The sequence below is a fragment of the Monodelphis domestica genome, chromosome 8 (assembly GCF_027887165.1).
Source record: "Monodelphis domestica isolate mMonDom1 chromosome 8, mMonDom1.pri, whole genome shotgun sequence".
Classification (NCBI taxonomy): Eukaryota; Metazoa; Chordata; class Mammalia; order Didelphimorphia; family Didelphidae; genus Monodelphis; species Monodelphis domestica.
The window spans coordinates 256,242,005-256,263,878 of NC_077234.1; the positions used below are offsets into that span (position 1 = coordinate 256,242,005).

The window sequence follows — 21,874 nt, forward strand, 5'->3', positions numbered from 1 at the left end:
AATATTTAGAGTAACTTTTTGTAGTAGCAAATAATTGGAAACCGAAAGGATGCCCCAATTTATATTGGATAATGGCTGAACAAGTCATGTTACTCTATTATAAATGAAGGGGTAGTTTCAGAAAAATTTGAGGTGTCGTTTATGAACTGATGAAAAGGAAAGTGAACAAAATCAGGGAAACAATCTGTACAGTAACAGCTGGATTTTGAGGAAATCAGTTGTGAAAAAATTAATAAATCATATCACTATAATGATCAACCACAACTCCCAAAGACTCATGAGATAAAATGCTATCCATGTCCAGATAGAGATTAGATTGGCTCCAAAATATAGATTGAAGCCTTTTCCCTTTTTTGTTTTTTGTTTAATGTGGCTAATGAAGAAATAAATTTTGCAAGAATATCTAGAATGGGCATTATATTTCTTGCCTTCTCAATGAATGCACAAAGGAATAGATGGATTTTGAGAATATAGAAATAAAAATACAATTTAAATTTAAAACCCTACCTTTTAAATAGTGTTTAATATTTGTAAGGCACTTCGTATTTATTTGATTTGACCCTTACAACAACACTGTGAGGTAGATATGATTAGGATCCTGATTTTGTAAATGAGGATGTAAACTGAGGATGAATGGATTTGCCCTGGATCGCACAGTTAGTGATTATTGAACATAGGATTTGAACTCAGAACTGTCTTGATTCTAAGTCTAACACTCTATCCACTATGCTACCTATCTGCCCTTCTTTATATGATCAGAGTAAATCAGGCAATTCTGTATCATTCTAAATTATAGACACATTATATTGAATGTGTATCTTTATAAGTTTTCATATCATGAAATTAACCACACTGATGAAATTGCATGTTTAGATGGGAAAGAGGGAAGTTGATTGATAGATAGATAGAGATGCATATATGTGCAAATGTACATTATACATATATATATATTACATATATATACACGTGGCTGTGTATTCCCCATAAGTCTTATCAAGTAAATGTATAGAGTCGCATGATAGGAATAAAAGCTAGTGAAAGGTACCTTCCTCCTTACTTCCAGAGCACATTGTTGAATAGGATGGGAGAGGATAGTGGCTCATGGGAAAGGACTTTTAAAACTGGCATATTATTAACAATAGAGTGAAAGGCAGTGTATTCCATGAAGGGGAAAATGGTCCCTTTCGACAAGAGTTGCTCACCTTTTATATAATTGGGTTTGCCATGGGATAAATGTCTTCTGTCGTTAAAACCTCTTCGGAGCTGCTTTTCTATAATCTCACCTTTCCCTTTAAACTCTGATTCCCACCACTGACATGTTTTCACTCTGAGGTAATTTTAAGTGGGGGCTATAAAACCTCTTAAAATCGCTTTTATTATTTATGGTTCCCAGATCTTGATCTGTGCCATTGTACATTGTGGCACATTGACAACTCACACGAGGATGGCTCAGATTACCCTGAGATTATCAATGCCTTCAGGAACGACAACCTCAAATCATTCTAGAAGCATCAGCAATAAATAGTGCACTATTGAGCTGGCTGTGATTAAAGAGGTTGCTAGTATTGAGCTGAAGAGTCAGCTTCCTTAAAGTTTGAATTCTCCCCCAGCCAAATAATGAGTTGTTCTTGTTCTCGTGTGCCCAGAGCCATCTTTTGGAAAAGTCATCAGGTCTTCAGTGAATAAAGCTAACTTTGTGAGACAGGCTATGTATGGGCAGATTGTCTTCTTGGTCATTATAGCAGTTTCTGTATTGCTGAAACACACATTTTGGACAGTTAATTGATAGTCTCTGCAAGCTCAGGCAGGATTTTCTGGTGAGCTGTACCTCCCAAGATGTTACATCAGACAGATTGGTAGAATTACCTACAGAGAGGCAGAAGTTCCTGAATAGAGTTGTTATAGTGAAAATAGAGGAAAAACAATACTGCCGAGATAGTCATAGAAAGTGTCTTTCATCTTACTTAAACTTTAGTGTGTTACATTTTTTAAATTATGTGAAACTGTGCTTTTAGGTTATGGAGGTTTCAGATAATTTTGTCGGTGGGGTGGTAGTAAATAGTTCATGAATATTTAAATAACTCTATTCCCTTTTGCTCTAGATTCTCACTTTGAATTAGAGATTCAAATACACATGTAGGCTGCAAAGTGAAATTGAGCAAAAACATTCATGTTCCATTTATTTGGGGACCTTGATGCGGAATTTAAATATGGACTAGACTTAGGAGTGAACAACTGATGAGTTTCCAGCTCATGGAAAATCCAACTTCTGTGAGCAAAAATAAACTTGAAGTCACAATCATAATTTTGGTATTGTTTTGCTTTGTGAAATTTTATGCTGTAACAAATAAAATAAACTTAATTTAGGTAATCCTTCAGTGAAAGAGTTGAAAATTCCACTAATATTTTTTACTAAATATTCAGAACTTATATTTTTGATAGCTGTATCCTCTACTTTCTTTATCAGCCTAAATGTATGCATGCCCAAAGGCACAGTTCTTAGACTATTTTATTTCTGATATTCTCTCTGTAAGCTTTCTTTCTTGTAATTTCACACATTGCCATTTATTTAATAACTATTTCTATGAGGATGCCTCCCTAGTTTATCTCTCTAGCTTTAACTTCAGAACTGTGTTTCCAATTGTCTCCTGTAAGTGGCATGTGCTTTTACCTACCTGTCTTCATGCTCCTCAAAGTTAGTATGTTTAAAACAATCTTGATCCAAATGCCCACTCTTACCTTCCTTTTCCATATTTCATCCAATCACCCAAAGGTCAAAATGTTTGGGTCATCTCTGACACCATTCTTCTCTGCCCCAATCATCATCTCTTGTCAATTCTACCTCTACCATTCCTCATAACTCTCTTCTCCTTTCTCTTTCCCCCGTCACCAACTTTGTTCAGAATTTCAATTTCTCCCTGCATCCAATCTCTCCCTTACCTGAGCCCCCTTAACAATGCTGCCAGATTATTTTTCCTGATGCATAGTTCTTAGCATATTACTTCTCTCTTCAAAAGCTTTTATCTTGTATTTTTCTTTTCATTTATTCCATGCACTACATTTTTATACATGCACTATAATCCAGTCAATATTCACTATCTACAGATGGATATGATGTAATGCCTTTGCTTAGATCCTCCCCTATCCCAGGAATTCATTCACTACTGTTAAAATTCTGTCCCTTGTTTCTAAGAAGTCTTCCTGACCTCCAGAGCCAAAAGCCATCTTGTCCTCTTCTGAAATTTCTAGCACTTTGTACAGTCCTCTTCTGTACTTGACTATAGTGACATCAAGCTCAAATACAAACCCAGGTCACTAAAGGAGCTTCCTGGGACACATATTGACTTGCAAAAATACATGTTCATATTATCTGTTCTATTGTGTTTTTACTTATTTTGTTAAATATTTCCCAATTGTATTTTAACTTGATTACAATGCATTTAAGGAGTCACGTGGACAGCAATTGTGGTCCCTGGGAAGTTTCTTTGCCACCTCTATTCTATCAGTTGGAGGAATACGTCATCTTCCCTGGAAAATGTAAGTTCCAGAAAGCAGGCATTGCATATCATTCTTCATTGGAGAATGAGAGTGCTTTTTAGGGAAGGTACTTCTTGTCATTTAACAGCATATTATATATAGATGCAAAAATCTTAAATAGGATACTAGCAAAAAGACTTCATCAAGTGATCAGAAGGGTCATCCACCATGATCAAGTAGGATTCATACCAGGGATGCAGGGCTGGTTCAATATTAGGAAAACTATCCACATAATTGACCACATTAACAAGCAAACCAACAAGAACCACATGATTATCTCAATAGATGCAGAAAAAGCCTTTGATAAAATACAACACCCATTCCTACTAAAAACACTAGAAAGCATAGGAATAGAAGGGTCATTCCTAAAAATAATAAACAGTATATATCTAAAACCAACAGCTAATATCATCTGCAATGGGGATAAACTAGATGCATTCCCAATAAGATCAGGAGTGAAACAAGGATGCCCACTATCACCTCTACTATTTGACATTGTACTAGAAACACTAGCAGTAGCAATTAGAGAAGAAAAAGAAATTGAAGGCATCAAAATAGGCAAGGAGGAGACCAAGTTATCACTTTTTGCAGATGACATGATGGTCTACTTAAAGAATCCTAGAGATTCAACCAAAAAGCTAATTGAAATAATCAACAACTTTAGCAAAGTTGCAGGATACAAAATAAACCCACATAAGTCATCAGCTTTTCTATATATCTCCAACACAGCTCAGCAGCAAGAACTAGAAAGAGAAATCCCATTCAAAATCACCTTAGACAAAATAAAATACCTAGGAATCTATCTCCCAAGACAAACACAGGAACTATATGAACACAACTACAAAACATTCTCCACACAACTAAAACTAGACTTGAGCAATTGGAAAAGCATTAACTGCTCATGGGTAGGACGAGCCAACATAATAAAAATGACTATCCTGCCCAAACTTATTTATCTATTTAGTGCCATACCCATGGAACTCCCAAAAAATTTCTTTACTGATTTGGAAAAAAGCATAACAAAGTTCATTTGGAATAACAAAAGATCAAGGATATCCAGGGAAATAATGAAAAAAAACACTAATGAGGGGGGCCTAGCAGTCCCAGACCTCAAACTATATTACAAAGCAGCAGTCATCAAAACAATTTGGTACTGGCTAAGAGACAGAAAGGAGGATCAGTGGAATAGACTGGGGGAAAGCGACCTCAGCCAGATAGTATACGATAAACCCAAAGATCCCAGGTCTTGGGACAAAAATTCACTATTTGATAAGAACTGCTGGGAAAATTGGAAGACAGTGTGGGAGAGACTAGGAATAGATCAACACCTCACACCCTACACCAAGATAAATTCAAAATGGGTGAAAGACTTAAACATAAAGAAGGAAACCATAAGTAAATTGGGTAAACACAGAATAGTATACATGTCAGACCTTTGGGAAGGGAAAGACTTTAAAACCAAGCAAGACATAGAGAGAATCACAACATGTAAAATAAATAATTTCGACTACATCAAATTAAAAGGCTTTTGTACAAACAAAACCAATGTAACTAAAATCAGAAGGAAAACAACAAGTTGGGAAAAAATCTTCATAAAAACCTCTGACAAAGGTTTAATTACTCAAATTTATAAAGAGCTAAATCAGTTGTACAAAAAATCAAGCCATTCCCCAATTGATAAATGGGCAAGGGACATGGATAGACAGTTTTCAGATAAAGAAATCAAAACTATTAATAAGCACATGAAGAAGTGTTCTACATCTCTTATAATCAGAGAGATGCAAATCAAAACAACTCTGAGGTATCACCTCACACCTAGCAGATTGGCTAACATGACAGTTATGGAAAGCAATGAATGCTGGAGGGGATGTGGCAAAGTAGGGACATTAATTCATTGCTGGTGGAGTTGTGAACTGATCCAACCATTTTGGAGGGCAATTTGGAACTATGCCCAAAGGGCGATAAAAGACTGTCTGCCCTTTGATCCAGTCATACCACTGCTGGGTTTGTACCCCAAAGAGATAATGGACAAAAAGACTTGTACAAAAATATTCATAGCTGCGCTCTTTGTGGTGGCCAAAAATTGGAAAATGAGGGGATGCCCTTCCATCGGGGAATGGCTGAGCAAATTGTGGTATCTGTTGGTGATGGAATACTATTGTGCTCAAAGGAATAATAAAGTGGAGGATTTCCATGTGAACTGGAACAACCTCCAGGAAGTAATGCAGAGCGAGAGGAGCAGAATCAGGAGAACATTGTACACAGAGACAAACACACTGTGGTATCATCGAACGTAATGGACTTCTCCATTAGTGGTGGTGTAATGTCCCTGCACAATCTGCAGGGATCAAGGAGAAAAAAACACTATCCATAAGCAGAGGACAAACTGAGGGAGTAGAAACACCAAGGAAAAGCAACTGCCTGACTACAATGGCTGAGGGGACATGACAGAGGAAAGACTCGGAGCGAACACTCTGATGCAAATACTAACAACATGGCAATGGGTTCAAGTCAAGAACACATATGATACCAGTGGAATCACACGTCGGCCACGGGGGGTGGGAGGGAGGAAAAGAAAATGATCTTTGTCTTTAATGAAAAATGCATGGAAATGAACAAATAAAATACTATAAAATTAAAAAAAATAAAAAAAAATAAAAATAATAAAAAAAACAGCATATTACACATGCTTAATAAATGTCTGCTGAATTAATGGATGTTACCTTACTTAAAGCCATTTTTGAAAAGTCTAGCGTACCACATTCTGTTGAGTCTAACTTGATTCAAGTTTCAGTACTAAAGTGTCCTTCAGTTTTCACGTATTTCTTATTTTTTCTTTCAACCTAGTATTTTACTGGATGATGGCCATTTTCCTAATTTCATTCAGTCTCATTTTTGTCTATAATGAAGATGTTTAAAGTAGATATAGATTGCCTCAAAAAGACTGCTTATATGTGCATTTGAAGAAATGATACCAGAAAATAGTTCATGTTTCTAATCTGCCAGAAGGATACTGATCAATGTTGGCCTGGAAATAGCCATACTCTCGAAGGAATTAATTACCATCTCGATTAGACTTCCAGTGTCCACTGAGATGAACACAATTTTGATCAGACAGTTGATGGAAGCTTATTCATTATGAGTGAACTCCAGCGAAACATTGGTCAAATTATTTTTAAGTGATTAAGTTATGCAATGAATCTCCTGGAGTCTCTTTATGCAGATAATTCCCCGTTTGTGGCCCTAAAACAACTTGTCCCTTCTTCTGAAAAGGAAGCTGTCCAAAAATAGGTGACCAGTTCACTTGTCTTCTCTCCCAAAAGATGTGGGCTGCCTAAAATTTCTAGGGCATGATTTTTAGGGACTTTTCTCTATCTTAATTTCAGCTGTCCAGAGAAAGACAGGGCTTCCAAGTTCTCCTTTGCTCTCTCTCTTTTTTTCATTCCCACAGAAACTGCTGTCATTGTGTTACTTTCTGCTGGCAATGCAGGTCTAAGCCATCCCCTGAAGTAGACATTAAGGCAGCTGCATGGGTCAGCAGGCAGATGGAAATAAAGGGCTGAGGAGAGCTCAACAGTTGCAGGCTTAAAAAAAAGACACCATACTATAGGGTCAGAAATGTGCTGTGGGGTGATTTGACAGTGCAAATACTTTATCGTTGTTGGGTTAGGCTTGAAAACTAGATCTTTTTTGGACAGTTATTTTGCCTTCTGTAGTGCTCATATTGTTTCATGGGGTGATCTGAGGTACCATTTAATCCTCTTGAAATAGAACTTCCTAAAAAATGCCAGCCAAGATGCTAGGTCATTTTTATCCAAGCCAATCTGCTCCATTTTAGAGAAGCAATTAATCTGTCTCGTAAGTTCTGTGCTGAATTTTTTTAGTGAAAATGACTACAGAAATAGGAGAGAAGCACAGCGAATAGGAAGTATAGTAGAATCTTGTGAGCAGCTTTAAAAATGTGACTCCAAGCAAATAAAGGAAGGCTAATTTTTTGTAAAGGAAAAAATGGAACATATCTTCCCAGAGAACGTTAAAGGGTAGAGTGAGTGGCTAGTATATTCACTAACCTCTAAGTAGCCAGTTTAAAAAAAAAAACACAACATTTATTAAGTTCCTTCTATGTGCTAAACTCTAGAGATACAAAGAAAAGTAAAAGGCAGTCCCTTCTCTCAAGGATTTTACAGTCTAATGGGGGAGAGGACAAACACATATAAACAAGCTATATGCATGATTGATTTTTTTAAAGGGAAGGAATTAGAATGAGGGGCAATCAGGAAAGGCTTCAGCTGGCATTCTTTTATTAGACCTGATACCGTGGAAAAGGTGCTAAAGCAAAGAGAATGGGACTGGTGACTTTTGAAGAGGGAAATGTAGGTAGCAAGAACAGCTTAGTGGGAGGGAAGGTCCAGGTGAAATGTCATAATGAGGATCCTCACCTCACCAGAGGGCTTCTGAGGGCTCTGATGGGGCATCACAGCTAAAGCACCTGATTCACAGTTTTTGCTATGGGTAGCCCAGTTGACTCCTTGATGATGTACTTCTTTTAGACTCATTCTCCAGGCATCCTTATCAATTTCCATCTGATTCCCAGATGGTTAGCAGCTCACCATGAATAAATTATTTCAGACTATGGTAACTGTCCATTCTCATAAGTGCTGACTAAGAGTGAGGACACAAACATGTAGCATGCAGAACACTGGAGTCTGAGTCTGTAGGTCTGACTTGTCGTGCTGGTCTTTTCATTTACAAGCTGGGTGAAAATGGGTGATGCAGGTTGTATCTGGGCTTCAGTTTTCTTATCTGGAAAATGAGGGAATGGGAAGAGAGGATTTTAGGATTTCCAGTTGAATTGGATGATCAATTCCTTCACTTTATAGATTAGAACACAGAGACACAAAGAAAGGGAAGAGAAATGGTAAGGAGCAGAAAAGCAGGGTTCAAACCCATATACTCTGACTCCAAACCTTCCTTTCAATTTATTCTAATCATCTCTGAAGTTCCTTTCAGTTCTTACAGTTTGTTATTTGGAATTTTTGCTGCACTATTGTGGTCAAGAAAGAAGCCATGTTTTTGGAAAAGCCATTTATAAGAGTCACAAGATATCAGTGACCAAAGTGAAAAACAGATGCTTCCTGAGGTGTACACAGGAGTAAGTGTCATTTGACTACATCTACTCAGGATGTTATATATGTTCATTAGCAACCAGTTAGAGGAAATCAACTCCACAATAAATGATCAATCCTGGTGTTATAACTCATCTCAGACATTTCCTGATTCATTTCTACAAAGTTCTCCATCCTCAAGATCTTTCAACATACACACACACACACACACACACACACACACACACACACACACACACTCACACACACTCCACGTGCTACATAATATAACTGTTGATCTTCCTCAATTTTCAGATCCATTGTGGTACATCGGGCCATCTTTAAAATGTTCAGATGCCTGAGTGATATGTAATGGCTAACTGAACTTGGAATGGTTCCAATTCAGGCAATGTTGGGAGAAGGCTAGGAATACAATTAACAAAAAAATTATTGACAGCTATACAGCTCTTCACAAGAACTATGAGGTATGTTGCAAGAGTATTATTCAAGCCTGCAGCTTAAAAAAATAAGGACAAAAAATTGAAATAATTCACCCCAAATCATAGAATCAGCAACTTGTGAAGTCAGGTTTATCAATCCACAAAACCTAGTCTAATGATATATATTATTTCATGTACTCCGAAATTTGATTTAATCAGTGAAAGGGACACCCTGGTGTAAAAACTTTGTGTTCAGATGCAGATCCTCTGAACAAGTTTTGTATAGAGTTTGTTAGAGACGTGACAGGTGAATTTACTTTCCTACAGTCATATGGTACAAATCAGAGGCCAGACTCAAATCCTACTATCCTGCTTACTCCAAAGCCATATATATATATATATATATATATATATATATATATATATATATATATATATCTCCATATTACAAGGAAATACAATTTTTAAAATATTTATATTCTGATATTTTGCAATCCATGTCCTCTCTCCCACCTGCCCTCCCTACCCAAGAAGACAGGTAATGTGATATAGGTTATAAATATATGTATATATTTTATATATTATCATATAATACATATTTCCAGGTTCATTCTGCTTTAAAAGAAGACACATAGTGCTTACATTAGACAAAAATTAAAGGAGGAAATAAATTAAATAATGGTATGTTTCAATTTGCATTAGGACTTCATCTGTTCCTTCTATGGCAGTGGATATCCTTTCTTAAGTCATGAATCTCTTAGAGTTCTGGATCTTTACCTTATTGATAGTAGTTGAGCCAAATTCATAGTTATCATCATACATTTTTGTTGTTACTGTGTAAAACATTCTGGTTCTACTCACTTCACTTTCCATCACTTATAGACACATTTCCAGGTTTGTTTGTTTTTTGGTTATCATTTTGTTTGTCATTTCTTAAGGCATACTAGTATTCCATTACAAGCATATATCACAACTTGTTCAGCCATCCGTAAACTAATAGACATCCATACAGTTTCCAGTTCCTTGCCAACACAAAAAGAGCTTCTCTAAATATTTCTGTACAAGTAGGTTCTTTCCCCCTTTTTATTCTCTTTGGGATACAGATCTAGTAGTGACATGACTGGGTCAAAAGCTATGTACATTCCAAAGGGTCAGGTGCCAGATTGCTCTCCAAAATGGTTGTGTCAGTTTGTAGCTCCACCAGCAGCATATGTGTCCCTATTTTTCAATAATCCCTTCTCACATTTATCATTTTTCCTTTTTTGTAATGTAAGTCAGTTTTTCATGTATGAGGTATGCCTCAGAGTTGTTTTCATTTGTATTTCTCTAATCAATAGTGATTTACAATATTTTTTCATATGATTTCAGGTAGTTTTAATTTCTTCATTTGATAATTGCCTGTTCATATCCTTTGACCATTTGTCAATTGGCAAATGTTTTATATTCTTATAGATTTGTCTAAATTCCTTGTATATTTGAAAAACGAAGTCTATATCAGAGAGACTGCTCTATTTTCCCAGTTTGTTGTTTACCTTTTAATCTTAGTTGCATTGCTTTTGTTTGCACAGAAACTTTTTAATCTAATGTAGTCAAAGTTATTTATTTTGCATCTCATATTTTTCTCTGTGTCTTACCTACATTTTTCCATTATCCATAAATCTAACAGGTAAACAATTTGTTTATGGTATTACCCTTTATTTCTAAATCATGTATCCATTTTCACTTTAACTTGCTACACATGGTGTGAAATGTTGATCAATGCTTAATTTCTACCATAGTGTTTTCACCCAGCAGTTTTTGTCAAATAATGAGTTCTTCCAGAAGCAAGAATCTCTGAATTCATGATGCTCTAAGCTACTATGGTCATTTACTATTGTGTGTTGAGTGCCTCATTTATTTCATTGATTCAGCAATCTATTTCTTATCCAGTACAATATTGTTTTGATGGTTGCCACTTTATAATATAGTTTGAAATCTGGCACAACAAAGCTATCTTCCTACATTTTTTCATTAATTACATTGATATTCTAGGTCTTCTGTTCTTCCAGATGAATTATACTTTTAAAAATAGCTCTACAAGACAATTTCTGGTAGTATCATATAGCATTGAATGAGTAGATTAATTCAGGAAGAATTGGCATTTTTATTACATTGGCTCAGCCTACCCATCAATTATCCCTTTAACTTTTTCTAAGATCATGATTACTAACTCTGCCTTTTTTATTGTTTTTACTTAGAAGTTTTACAGAGAAGATTTTCCTCTAGCCTTTTATCTTTATTCTATGTCTCCTTGCTTTAAATGAGTTTCTTATAGAGAGTAAATTGTAGGATTCTGGCTTTTAATCCACTCTGCTATCCTCTTCCATTATATGAATGAGCTTATCCCATTCACATTCAGAGTTATGTTTACTAACTGTATGATAACCTTCATCTTATTTCCCCCTAATTATTCTTCTCTTTCTCTCCTTTCACCTTTCCCTATTCATAAAAAGGTATTTACTTCTGTTTACCTCCTTCCCTAAGTTCCCTCTCTCTCCATCTGTTGCCCCATTTCTGTTCTCCTTTCCCTTCTTACTTCACTATTGAGTAAAATAGATTTCTGAATCTGAGGGTGGATGTTATTCCAACTTTGTGCCAATTCTGATGGCAGGAACATTTGAACATTGCACACACACACCCTCATTTTTCCTTCTTCTGTATTGATTCGTTCATGCCTCCTCATGTGAGATAATTTATTCCCAATTTTCTTCTATTTTCTCTTTTCCAAACTTATTACTCTTTCTTATTTCTTTATCTAAAAAAATTCATCATATTCAACTTACTCCCTGCTCTTTGTCTATTTATGTTCCTATTCATTGCCTAATAGCAATAAAGTTCTTAAGTACCTTCAGTACCTTAAACGTCCTAAGTACTTTAGAAATATTACAAATTTCAAGTATCATAGATATCTTAAGCATCTTAGTTTTCACCTTCTTATTAGTAATTTAATCCATTTAACCCCTTTGTTTTCCTTGATTACCTTAAAGTATCTTAAATATCTCTTGTACAATTAATATTGGTTTCTTCCCCTGCTGGGGCTAGATGGAGCCACTGTTCTCTTTCTCTTTCTCCTCTGAGGGTTTTCTATCTCTCCTTTCTTATGCCCCAGTGACACGAGTCTTCCTTGCTGTCTCTCCATGTTGTCCTGGGATGGAGCATAACTTATTCCTTCTGTTGGTTCTTGTTCCTCTGTGGTCATTTGGAGGGTGATTAATCGGCTTTGGTATTTCTTACTGAATCATCTTAGCCCAATCATACTTAATAATTTTAAATATGAACTAAACATTTTCATAGATGTTCAAAATGCTTTTAGAATTGTATTAGATAATCCCTGGATTACCCACCACTATCCTCCTCCCCTTCTATATATATCATGATGAAAGAGGTTGAAGGAAAATACACATACTGAGATGACTAAGGCAACTAAAAATATGTTACCTAATTTTGGTTGGGCCCTCACTAAAGCAAGGCAATCCTATTCAGTCCTCCTAATATGATTATATAGCCACATCCCACAAATGATATTCCGAATCATATCCTATTAAAACCTTTTATGTTTCTCACTTGCCCACTCTCTAAACTCAGTACCTTGCATTATTCTTTAATGAGAAAATAGAGGCTATTCTTCATTAGCTCCCTCTTCTGCTTTTCTCTCTCCTTTTAATTTGGAAAACTTTAATTAATTAATTAATTTAGAATATTTTTCTATGGTTACAAGATCCATGTTCTTTCCCTCTCCTCCCCCCAGCCCCCTTCCATAGCCAATGAACAATTCCACTGGGTTTTAAATGTGTCATTGATCAAGACCTATTTCCATATTATTGATATTTGCACTAGGGTGATCGTTTAGAGTCCACATCCCCAATCATATCCCCATGTGATCAAGAATTTGTTTATCTTCTGTGTTTCTATTTCCACAGTTCTTCCTCTGAAAGTGGATAGTGTTCTGCTTTTCTCTTAATCTTAAAACCTCTTGACACAACTTCCTTCTCTCTCCACCCTTCCATTAGTTTTTGATATTGAAGTCAATCTATATTTTACCAAGATGAAGCTATCTACCTGGTCTGCTGATCCCATACACTTATACATTTTCTAGTAGTTATCCACCTTAATCACCCCCTCCCTCTCTCATCTTCAAATTATCTCAATATACTAATTCCTTCACCAATGTCTTCAAATATACCCAATTATCTGCTCCCTCATTAAAAACAAATGAAAAAACAAAATCATTTCAGTAGACCCTACTATTACTATTTGTTGCTTGTCCTTTCTATCTAAAATCATGGAAAAAGCTCTCTATATAGGTACCTTGGTTCCACTTCTCATCTCATTCACTTCTTAAATTTTTGTAATCTGGTTTGTAACTTTACCTCTCCTCTGAAACTGCTCACTTCAAAGTTACTAATATTTTTCTAATGACCTGATGATGTGTTTTTTTTAATCTTCATCCTACTTTACTCTCTTGTATTTAAAACACTTATCTTCTCTTTTATATTCTCTTTTCTGAATTTTTATAACAGCACTTACTCTTTATTTCTATCTCATTCTAAATATTTGGCTCTTCACCTATATCACATTACTATAGTGGGTACTCCCAAAGACTCTTCTCTAGCCCTTTTCCTCCTCTTTCATTACCCTACATAAGAGATAAGAGAGATTTGTATTATCTTCCATTTGGCTTTTTTCTATTTCTGGTATGGTCTCCCTCTTTACTGCCCAAACTCATAGAATTCCTTGTTAACTACAAGATTCTTGATCTTATAGTCCCTAGACCAAGGTACAAATATAGACAATCCCTGAGCCAGTAACTAAAGTTTCTAACCCTGATCAGAGTACATGATACACACAGCAAGGGACGAAGTATTGGGTGATTCATAGCTACAGAGAAAATATTCTTTTTATTCTATGGCCTTACAAGATTTAAATTGCAATCCAAATTTTATGCCATTGCCTTTAATGCCCTTAGAAAACGAATGTATCCAGATACGTGAAAATAAGTAAAAATGGGTAAGATGATCTGATAATTCTTATAGGCTTGTCAGTGGTTGGGTAGAGGCTACTCTATTAGGTAAGTTTTCCTACTAAATGCAAGGTTCTTATAGACCATGTTTGAAAGGCTGAATGCCAACTACAACCACATGGAAAGTCTTTAAACAGTAGTTCAGATGGGCAGCTAAGCTTCAAGCGGAAGTATGAATTCTCTGAAGCCAAAGTTTCTACTTATACAATATTTCCTACTTGTAGTATCCTGATTTAAACTTCCAAACAGTGGCAACATCCTGGGATCTGGATGCTGGCACCTTCACTGAACAGTTTTATTTTTTAAGAATGCAGAATGTGAAATGCCTTGAGTTGAATGTGCTGTCAGTGATATATCCAGGTCCCCTGACCATAAAGGAGGCAGGATGGCACTACGGCATGTAAACTTTGAATCTGGCTTGTCATTTGAGGACATGTTGCTGCCATTCCTTGCTTGTGCATCTTCCTCATGACAGACTGACTTTCTTAACAAGAATTGTTATATCCTTCTCCAAATGTGAATCATTGGAGAACTTACTACCAAGGAAACTCAATGGAGTTGTAGCTTTTAGCTCCATACCAGGAATAGCAGGTTTAGATTGCCTTTTAAGGTTGCAGCTGATATATAACCTCTGCCTCAAACAGGTATATTGTTAGTCTATAGCCCAGAGTGCTGAAATAATTGACTACCAACTCTGTCTTCTCGCAGGTATGAACCTTTAGGGTATAGTCTTCGGAATTAAACAATTCCTAGAGGAAGGCTTCAAGTATTGCAGGCTGGCACCGAAACTTGCCAGGGGTAATAATTTTCTAGAAGAGGAGAAGAAAATCTTCACAAAGATGTTCTGACTCTTGTTTGCATTTCATAGCAGAATTGCACAAAGAAGATGGAAGCTCGAGTGCAAACCTGTTGAAATCTACTGGCCAGGATGAAGGGGGTTTTCAGAGATCCCAGAAATCACACCACCTTTGCACAAATGATTAGGAGAATGGATAAGACAGGATGGCATGGTCTGTGGCCTTCAAATCACTGGGCTTATTTTTAGAATACACAATGGAACTATCTTCAAAGTGATTGGGGTTGAACTGAAGAAGAGACTCATCCTTCACTTTTCAATGTCAAGAGAATAATCAAAAATTGGTCCAAGGGGGAAATAATATGGAAGTATAAATAAATCTGGTCTAGATGAAAAAATAGTACATAGGAGGTCTAGGAGGGCCAAGTGAGAGATAAGGAGAATCTGACCAATCCTAGAAGCCATTCAGGCCAACCTCCTCATTTTAAAGTCAGCATGAGCCGTATCCAAAGCAATATGACTGGCAGAGGTCCTGCAACATGAAATATATTCAAAATTTCCCCTGACAACTTCTGGGGTAATGCGATCATGATAAGGAAAATAACCATTGAGATGCTTTCTGGCCACTGAACAATAAGAGCCATTGACTCATTGGACTCTAAAAGGGGAGTGATCCCACCCTTTCTCTCTCTCTCCTTTCATTCCATGTGTAGGGAAGCAATACTTTCCCCCTAATCTAACAGCCTAATGACTATGAACACATGAGAATGAAAGAAGAGACACAGAAGGCTAGCTGAGCCTAGGTCTGACATCCCCCACTCCCTTTCACACTTTGTGCTTCTTTTCTGAGCATAAACAACCACATGAGGGTCCTCACATGGCCATTTCCAGCTTTAGAGGCTGCCTTGTGAACTCCAAAGGTCAGAACCCCTGAGTCTCTCAGCTGGAATTTATAAGTAAGACAAGCTTCTACATCACAGAGGGTGACTGCCAACAGGATGATTCATACATTCTTGGATTTGGCTTGTCAGAAAACATGGAACTGGAGGAAACTGTTTAGGCAGTGCCGAACCAAGGCAAAATCTGATTCCACAGTCTTACAAATAGCTTTGTGCCTCGATATTTTAGGCAGCAACTTCCTGGGAAAGTATAACAGCAGTTATGCTATTACTACTATTGCGGTTGTAAGTCATTTCTCAATGACTGCTAGTGAGTTTCTCTTCAAAGATTTTTTTGTGGAAGGGGAGATAAATAGCTGTCATTATTGGTTTGTGCCAGCCATTGTATATCTTTCTATTCACCCTGTTGGGGACATCTTATACATAAATTACATTTAAGCTCAAAGTCATTTTCCTCAAGCCTCCAGGATCTGGATATAGAGTCAAAAAGTAGAAGACTTTGATCCCCAGGTAACCCCTGAGATACACACAGGCAGAGGTCCAGAGCTGAGGTGAGACACAAGTATAGAGGGAGAGGTCAAGTGTTTCAGTCCTGCTGGTCCCAAAAAGCATGTTGTTAAATATAGATGAGGAAACTGATGTCCAGAAATGTTAAGTAACTTTATGTACAAGTATTAAGAGATAAGTAAAAAGGACAAAACTAGGTGGTTCGGTGTATAAAGAAGACCTGAGTTCAAAACTGGGCTTAGATAGATATGTGGCCCTGGGCAAGTCACAAATGATGAGGTTAAGTTTACCTTAATCCAATGAAGAAGGCAATGGCACACCAGTCCAGGACCAAGACAACCTCATGGAGAATATCAGTGTGAAAAGGTCTATAAGGTCGCAAAGAATCGCCCACAACTGAATGACTGAACAACAGAAAATACTTGATTTAAGTGTAGAGATAAAAGATGAAAGGAAAATGCATAGATTATTAAATAATATGTATGTGAGAGATGACATAGGAAGAAGTAGAATACCTTTTTTCAGTAAGCATAGGTAAATGGGAGTATATAATCAAATCATTTATTGTTAGTAAAAGAATGTTATTGTTATGTGTGGTTAACAGAGATGAATACTCGGTGATCTCAATCTTTACTCATGTTAATCTTTAGTGTATCTAACTAATGTTCAGCTATGGAGGATCAAGAGGAGAGGATATCCTCATCCCAACTCATTCCTGTGCCTTTATTAGGGCCAGTGAACAAGATAGAAATGGAACAAAATGCTTGCCCCAAAGGAGGAATTCTTAGGTTGCTGTGAAAACAAGCAGCTACTTGGGAAGGGAAGCCATTGTGCACTGGTCACTTAGAAAGGGAGTGATAACCCAAAACAAGAATACTTATTGAAAAGTCAGCCATCCCGCAGTCCGTGCAGAATCTAACTCGTGCCTCTTGGTAGCTGAATCACCTGGACTACTCATCGGAGAGCAGAAGTGCTAATTCCCAAACAATAATATATGAAAAGACTCGACCTGTCATGTATCACTTACCTATAGCCAGAACCGTGCATGAAGGCATTAGCGCGCCCTGTTCACATAAAGCTGCCCTTGTTAAGAAGATGGGGAGAGGAAATGGCAGTCCTCTGTCCTTCCTCAGTCAGTTTCAGAAATCCCAAGCCATTGCTTCTTTCAGCACTCATTCTGACGGACTTGGGCCAGCATCTTCTCTGTTCAGAATCTCAGTGTGACTTCAGAGAGAACTTGAACCTTTTCTCCCTAGGGAAGTCCCAAACTGGAAGGAGAAGCTATTCTAAGGTTTCATGCCTGCCGCCCTATAAAGTGGTAAGGAAACCTTTAGCGGTCATCACACCCTTGGAGAGTCCACAGGAGTTGTTTTGTTTGTTTGTTTGTTTTTAGTAGGAGAGAAGAACTCGGGCTCCTTTGCCTAGTTTTTGCCTGCAAGAAATTTAGTATCTCCACTCACTGTCAATGGGCCTTCTTTACCAAATATCGTAATGATATTTTATCACTGCAGGGTCTATTTTCCACACTGTAAAACGGATATAATAGTATATATTGGGCTATTAAATGAGATAAACTAAGTTATATAAGTTTTAACATTTCTATATATGATAAGTTTATGAACAGTTATTCCTAATGCCATTAATATTAATATAGTACTAAAATCTAAGGAGTTTTATAATTAATTATCATACAATTAAATTCAATCTAAAGAATAAAGAAAACACTATATAAAATATTTCTTTTCTTTTAAATATTGCCAAAAGGTATAACAACAGCTCTGTTATTAGATATACAAAGAAATTGTTTGGAACAGGCAGATTCCGTAGAAAATACTGAGAAGCAGATAGCACAAAGGGAAGGAAATGTATTAAGCTATATGTAGAAATACCCTAAGAATAGAGAGAATTTGTAACATTTGACTAACCTTAGTACTCTTAATGCGATGAAAACCTATATGGGCAGGGATTGAAAAGCATCAAGAAATGTTGGATGGATATTTAATTCAGGAAGGAAAGTTAAAATCAGTCCTTTACTTGACTTTTAAAGCCCTCCAAATACTGGGACCTGTCTTACCTTTCCAGTATTCTTATTTATTATTCTCTCCCAGGTTCTCTGTTCTTCCTTATACAGTACACCATGTCCTAGCTCTGTGCCGTTTCACTGTCTATTCCACAGGTGAGGAATTCTCTATGCCTCAACCCTTCCTCTCAGATTCCCAAGCTTCCTTCATGACAATCAAAATCCCACCTTTGCAAGAAATCTTTGTGGGTCCTCTCCCCACAATCTCTATTTAACAGTGCCTTTCTCCAGAAATTACCTACAATTATCCCAGGATGGATGTAACCAGGGGCTCAAGTCTTACACTTTTATAAGATCTCTTCTTTGGTGGAAAGATTACTGAAGGCTCTGTGACTATGTAAGGGTAGGAGCTATGCAGAGATTAGGAGAAAAGATCCTCTTTCAGCTGACTTCCTGCTTGGAAAGAGGAAATATGACTGTAATAGTTCTCTCTACCAGTTAGGACAATCGTAAGCAAATGCTACATTTGATCCTGGAGTCAAATTCATTTTATATGAATGTTATTTCTTTGGATTGTGTTTCCTCCATTAGAATAAGAGCTCCTTGAGGAAAGGAACTCAGTTTTGTTTGGTTTGGTTTGTTTTTTTTTTCTTTTTCTATCCAAAGGGTGTAATAAGGACTTAATAAATGTTTGTTCATTGTTGACTGACTGTTAATTGTTGGCTCTCAGTGACAACTCAATTCCTTAAGATAATCAATTGCGGACTAGATATTGATCTGATACAAGAATTTTCCTGGTCAATAGTTCCCTATACTAGTGAAATCATTGGTTTAGCTTTAAAAAAAAAATACTCTACTTTATAGGAAAACCATCCACATAATTGACCATATAAACAAGCAAACCGACAAAAATCACATGATTATCTCAATAGATACAGAAAAAGCCTTTGATAAAATACTACACCCATTCCTATTGAAAACACTAGAAAGTATAGGAATAGAAGGGCCTTTCCTAAAAATAATAAAGAGTATATACCTAAAACCATCAGCAAACATCATCTGCAATGGGGAAAAACTCAAAGCCTTCCCAATAAGATCAGGAGTGAAACAAGGATGCCCATTATCACCTCTATTATTTAATATTGTACTAGAAACACCAGCAGTAGCAATTAGAGAAGAAAAAGAAATTGAAGGTATTAAAACTGGCAATGAGGAGACCAAACTATCACTCTTTGCAGATGATATGATGATTTACTTAAAGAATCCCAGGGAATCAACCAAAAAGCTAATCAAAATAATCAACAACTTTAGCAAAGTTGCAGGATACAAAATAAACCTGCATAAGTCATCAGCATTTCTATATATCTCCAACCCAGTTCAGCAGCAAGAATTAGAAAGAGAAATTCCATTTAAAGTCACCCGAGACAATATAAAATATTTAGGAATCTATCTGATGAGACAAACACAGGAACTATATGAATACAACTACAAAACACTCTCCACACAATTAAAATTAGATCTAAAAAATTGGAAAAACATTGATTGCTCATGGATGGGATTGCTAACATAATAAAAATGACCATCCTACCCAAACTTATCTATCTATTTAGTGCCATACCCGTTAAACTACCAAAAATCTTTTTTACTGAATTAGAGAAAACCATAACAAAGTTCATTTGGATGAACAAAGGATCAAGGATATCCAGGGAAATAATGAAAAAAAATGTGAAGGAAGGTGGCCTTGCAGTCCCAGATTTCAAACTATATTACAAAGCAGTGGTCATCAAAACAATTTGGTACTGGCTAAGAGGCAGAAAGGAGGATCAGTGAAATAGACTTGGGGTAAATGACTTCAGCAAGACAGTCTATGACAAACCCAAAGACCCCAGCTTTGGGGACCAAAATCCACTATTTGATAAAAACTGCTGGGAAAATTGGAAGACAGTATGGGAGAGATTAGGTTTGGATCAACACCTCACACCTTACACCAAGATAAACTCAGAATGGGTGAATGACTTGAATATAAAATAGAGTATTTAAATTAAGTGAACACAGAATAGTATACATGTCAGACCTTTGTGAAAGGAAAGATTTTAAAACCAAGCAAGACTTAGAAAGAGTCACAAAATGCAAAATAAATAATTTTGACTACATCAAATTTAAAAGTTTTTGTATAAACAAAACCAATGTAACTAAAATCAGAAGGGAAGCAACAAATTGGGAAACAATCTTCCTAACCAGAACCTCAGACAAAGGTCTAATTACTCAAATTTATAAAGAGCTAAACCAGTTGTACAAAAACTCAAGCCTTTCTCCAATTGAAAAATGGGCAAGAGACATGAATAGGCAATTTTCAGTTAAAGAAATCAAAACTATTAATAAGCACATGAAAAAGTATTCTAAATCTCTTATAATCAGAGAGATGCAAATCCAAATAACTCTGAGGTATCACCTCACACCTAGCAGACTAGCTAACATGACAGCAAAGGAAAGTAATGAATGCTGGAGGGGATGTGGAAAAGTAGGGACATTAATTCATTGCTGGTGGGGTTGTGAATTGATCTAACCATTCTGGAGGGCAATTTGGAACTATGCCCAAAGGGTGCTAAAAGACTGTCTGCCCTTTGATCCAGCCATAGCACTGCTGGGTTTGTACCCCAAAGAGATAATAAGGAAAAAGACTTGTACAAGAATATTCATAGCTGCGCTCTTTGTGGTGGAAAAAAAAAACTGGAAAATGAAGGGAAACCCTTCAATTGGGGAATGGCTGAACACATTGTGGTATATGTTGGTGACGGAATACTATTGTGCTGAAAGAAATAATGAACTGGAGGAATTCCATGGAGACTGGAACAACCTCCAGGAAGTGATGCAGAGCGAGAGGAGCAGAACCAGGAAAACATTGTACACAGAGACTTATACACTGTGGTACAATCAAACGTAATGGACTTCTCCATTAATGGCTTTACAATGCCCCTGAACAATCTGCAGGGATCTATGAGGGGAAAAAAAAACTATCCTCAAGCAGAGGACAAACTGAGGGAGTAAAAACACTGAGGAAAAGCAACTGCTTGACTACAGAGGTTGAGGGGACATGATCGAAATGAGCACCCTAATGCAAATACCAACAACAAGGAAGTGGGTTCAGAGCAAGGACACATGTGATACCCAGAGGAATCGCGCCTTGGCTAGGGAAGGGGGGGAGGTTTGGGGGGGAGGAAAAGAAAATGATCTCTGTTTCCAATGAATAATGTATGAAAATGACCAAATAAAATAATGTTTTAAAAACTAAAAAAAAATAAAGAATAAAGAATAAACAAGATAATTTCAAAAAAAATACTCTATTATATATCCTTGTAAGCTTTTAATAACTTAATGAAATATTTAAAAATATTTTCATGCCTGCTATTACCTCACTGTCAAGTCAACAATAAGCCAAACATTTGTCAAATGTTTACTCTGTTCTAGGCACTGTATTAAGCAATGGGAATAAAAAAGAAGTGAAAAATAA

General features: G+C 36.6%; 1 long non-coding RNA gene across 1 annotated transcript; it reads right to left on the reverse strand.

Moving 5' to 3' along the window:
* Positions 1 to 5,514: 5,514 nt before the first annotated feature.
* LOC103106220 (uncharacterized) lies at positions 5,515 to 17,641 on the reverse strand. Its single transcript, XR_471037.3, has 3 exons — positions 17,371 to 17,641; positions 16,634 to 16,747; positions 5,515 to 8,340 (listed from the first exon to the last, which is right to left on the reverse strand). It is a non-coding gene; the product is annotated as an uncharacterized LOC103106220 (long non-coding RNA).
* Positions 17,642 to 21,874: the final 4,233 nt, after the last annotated feature.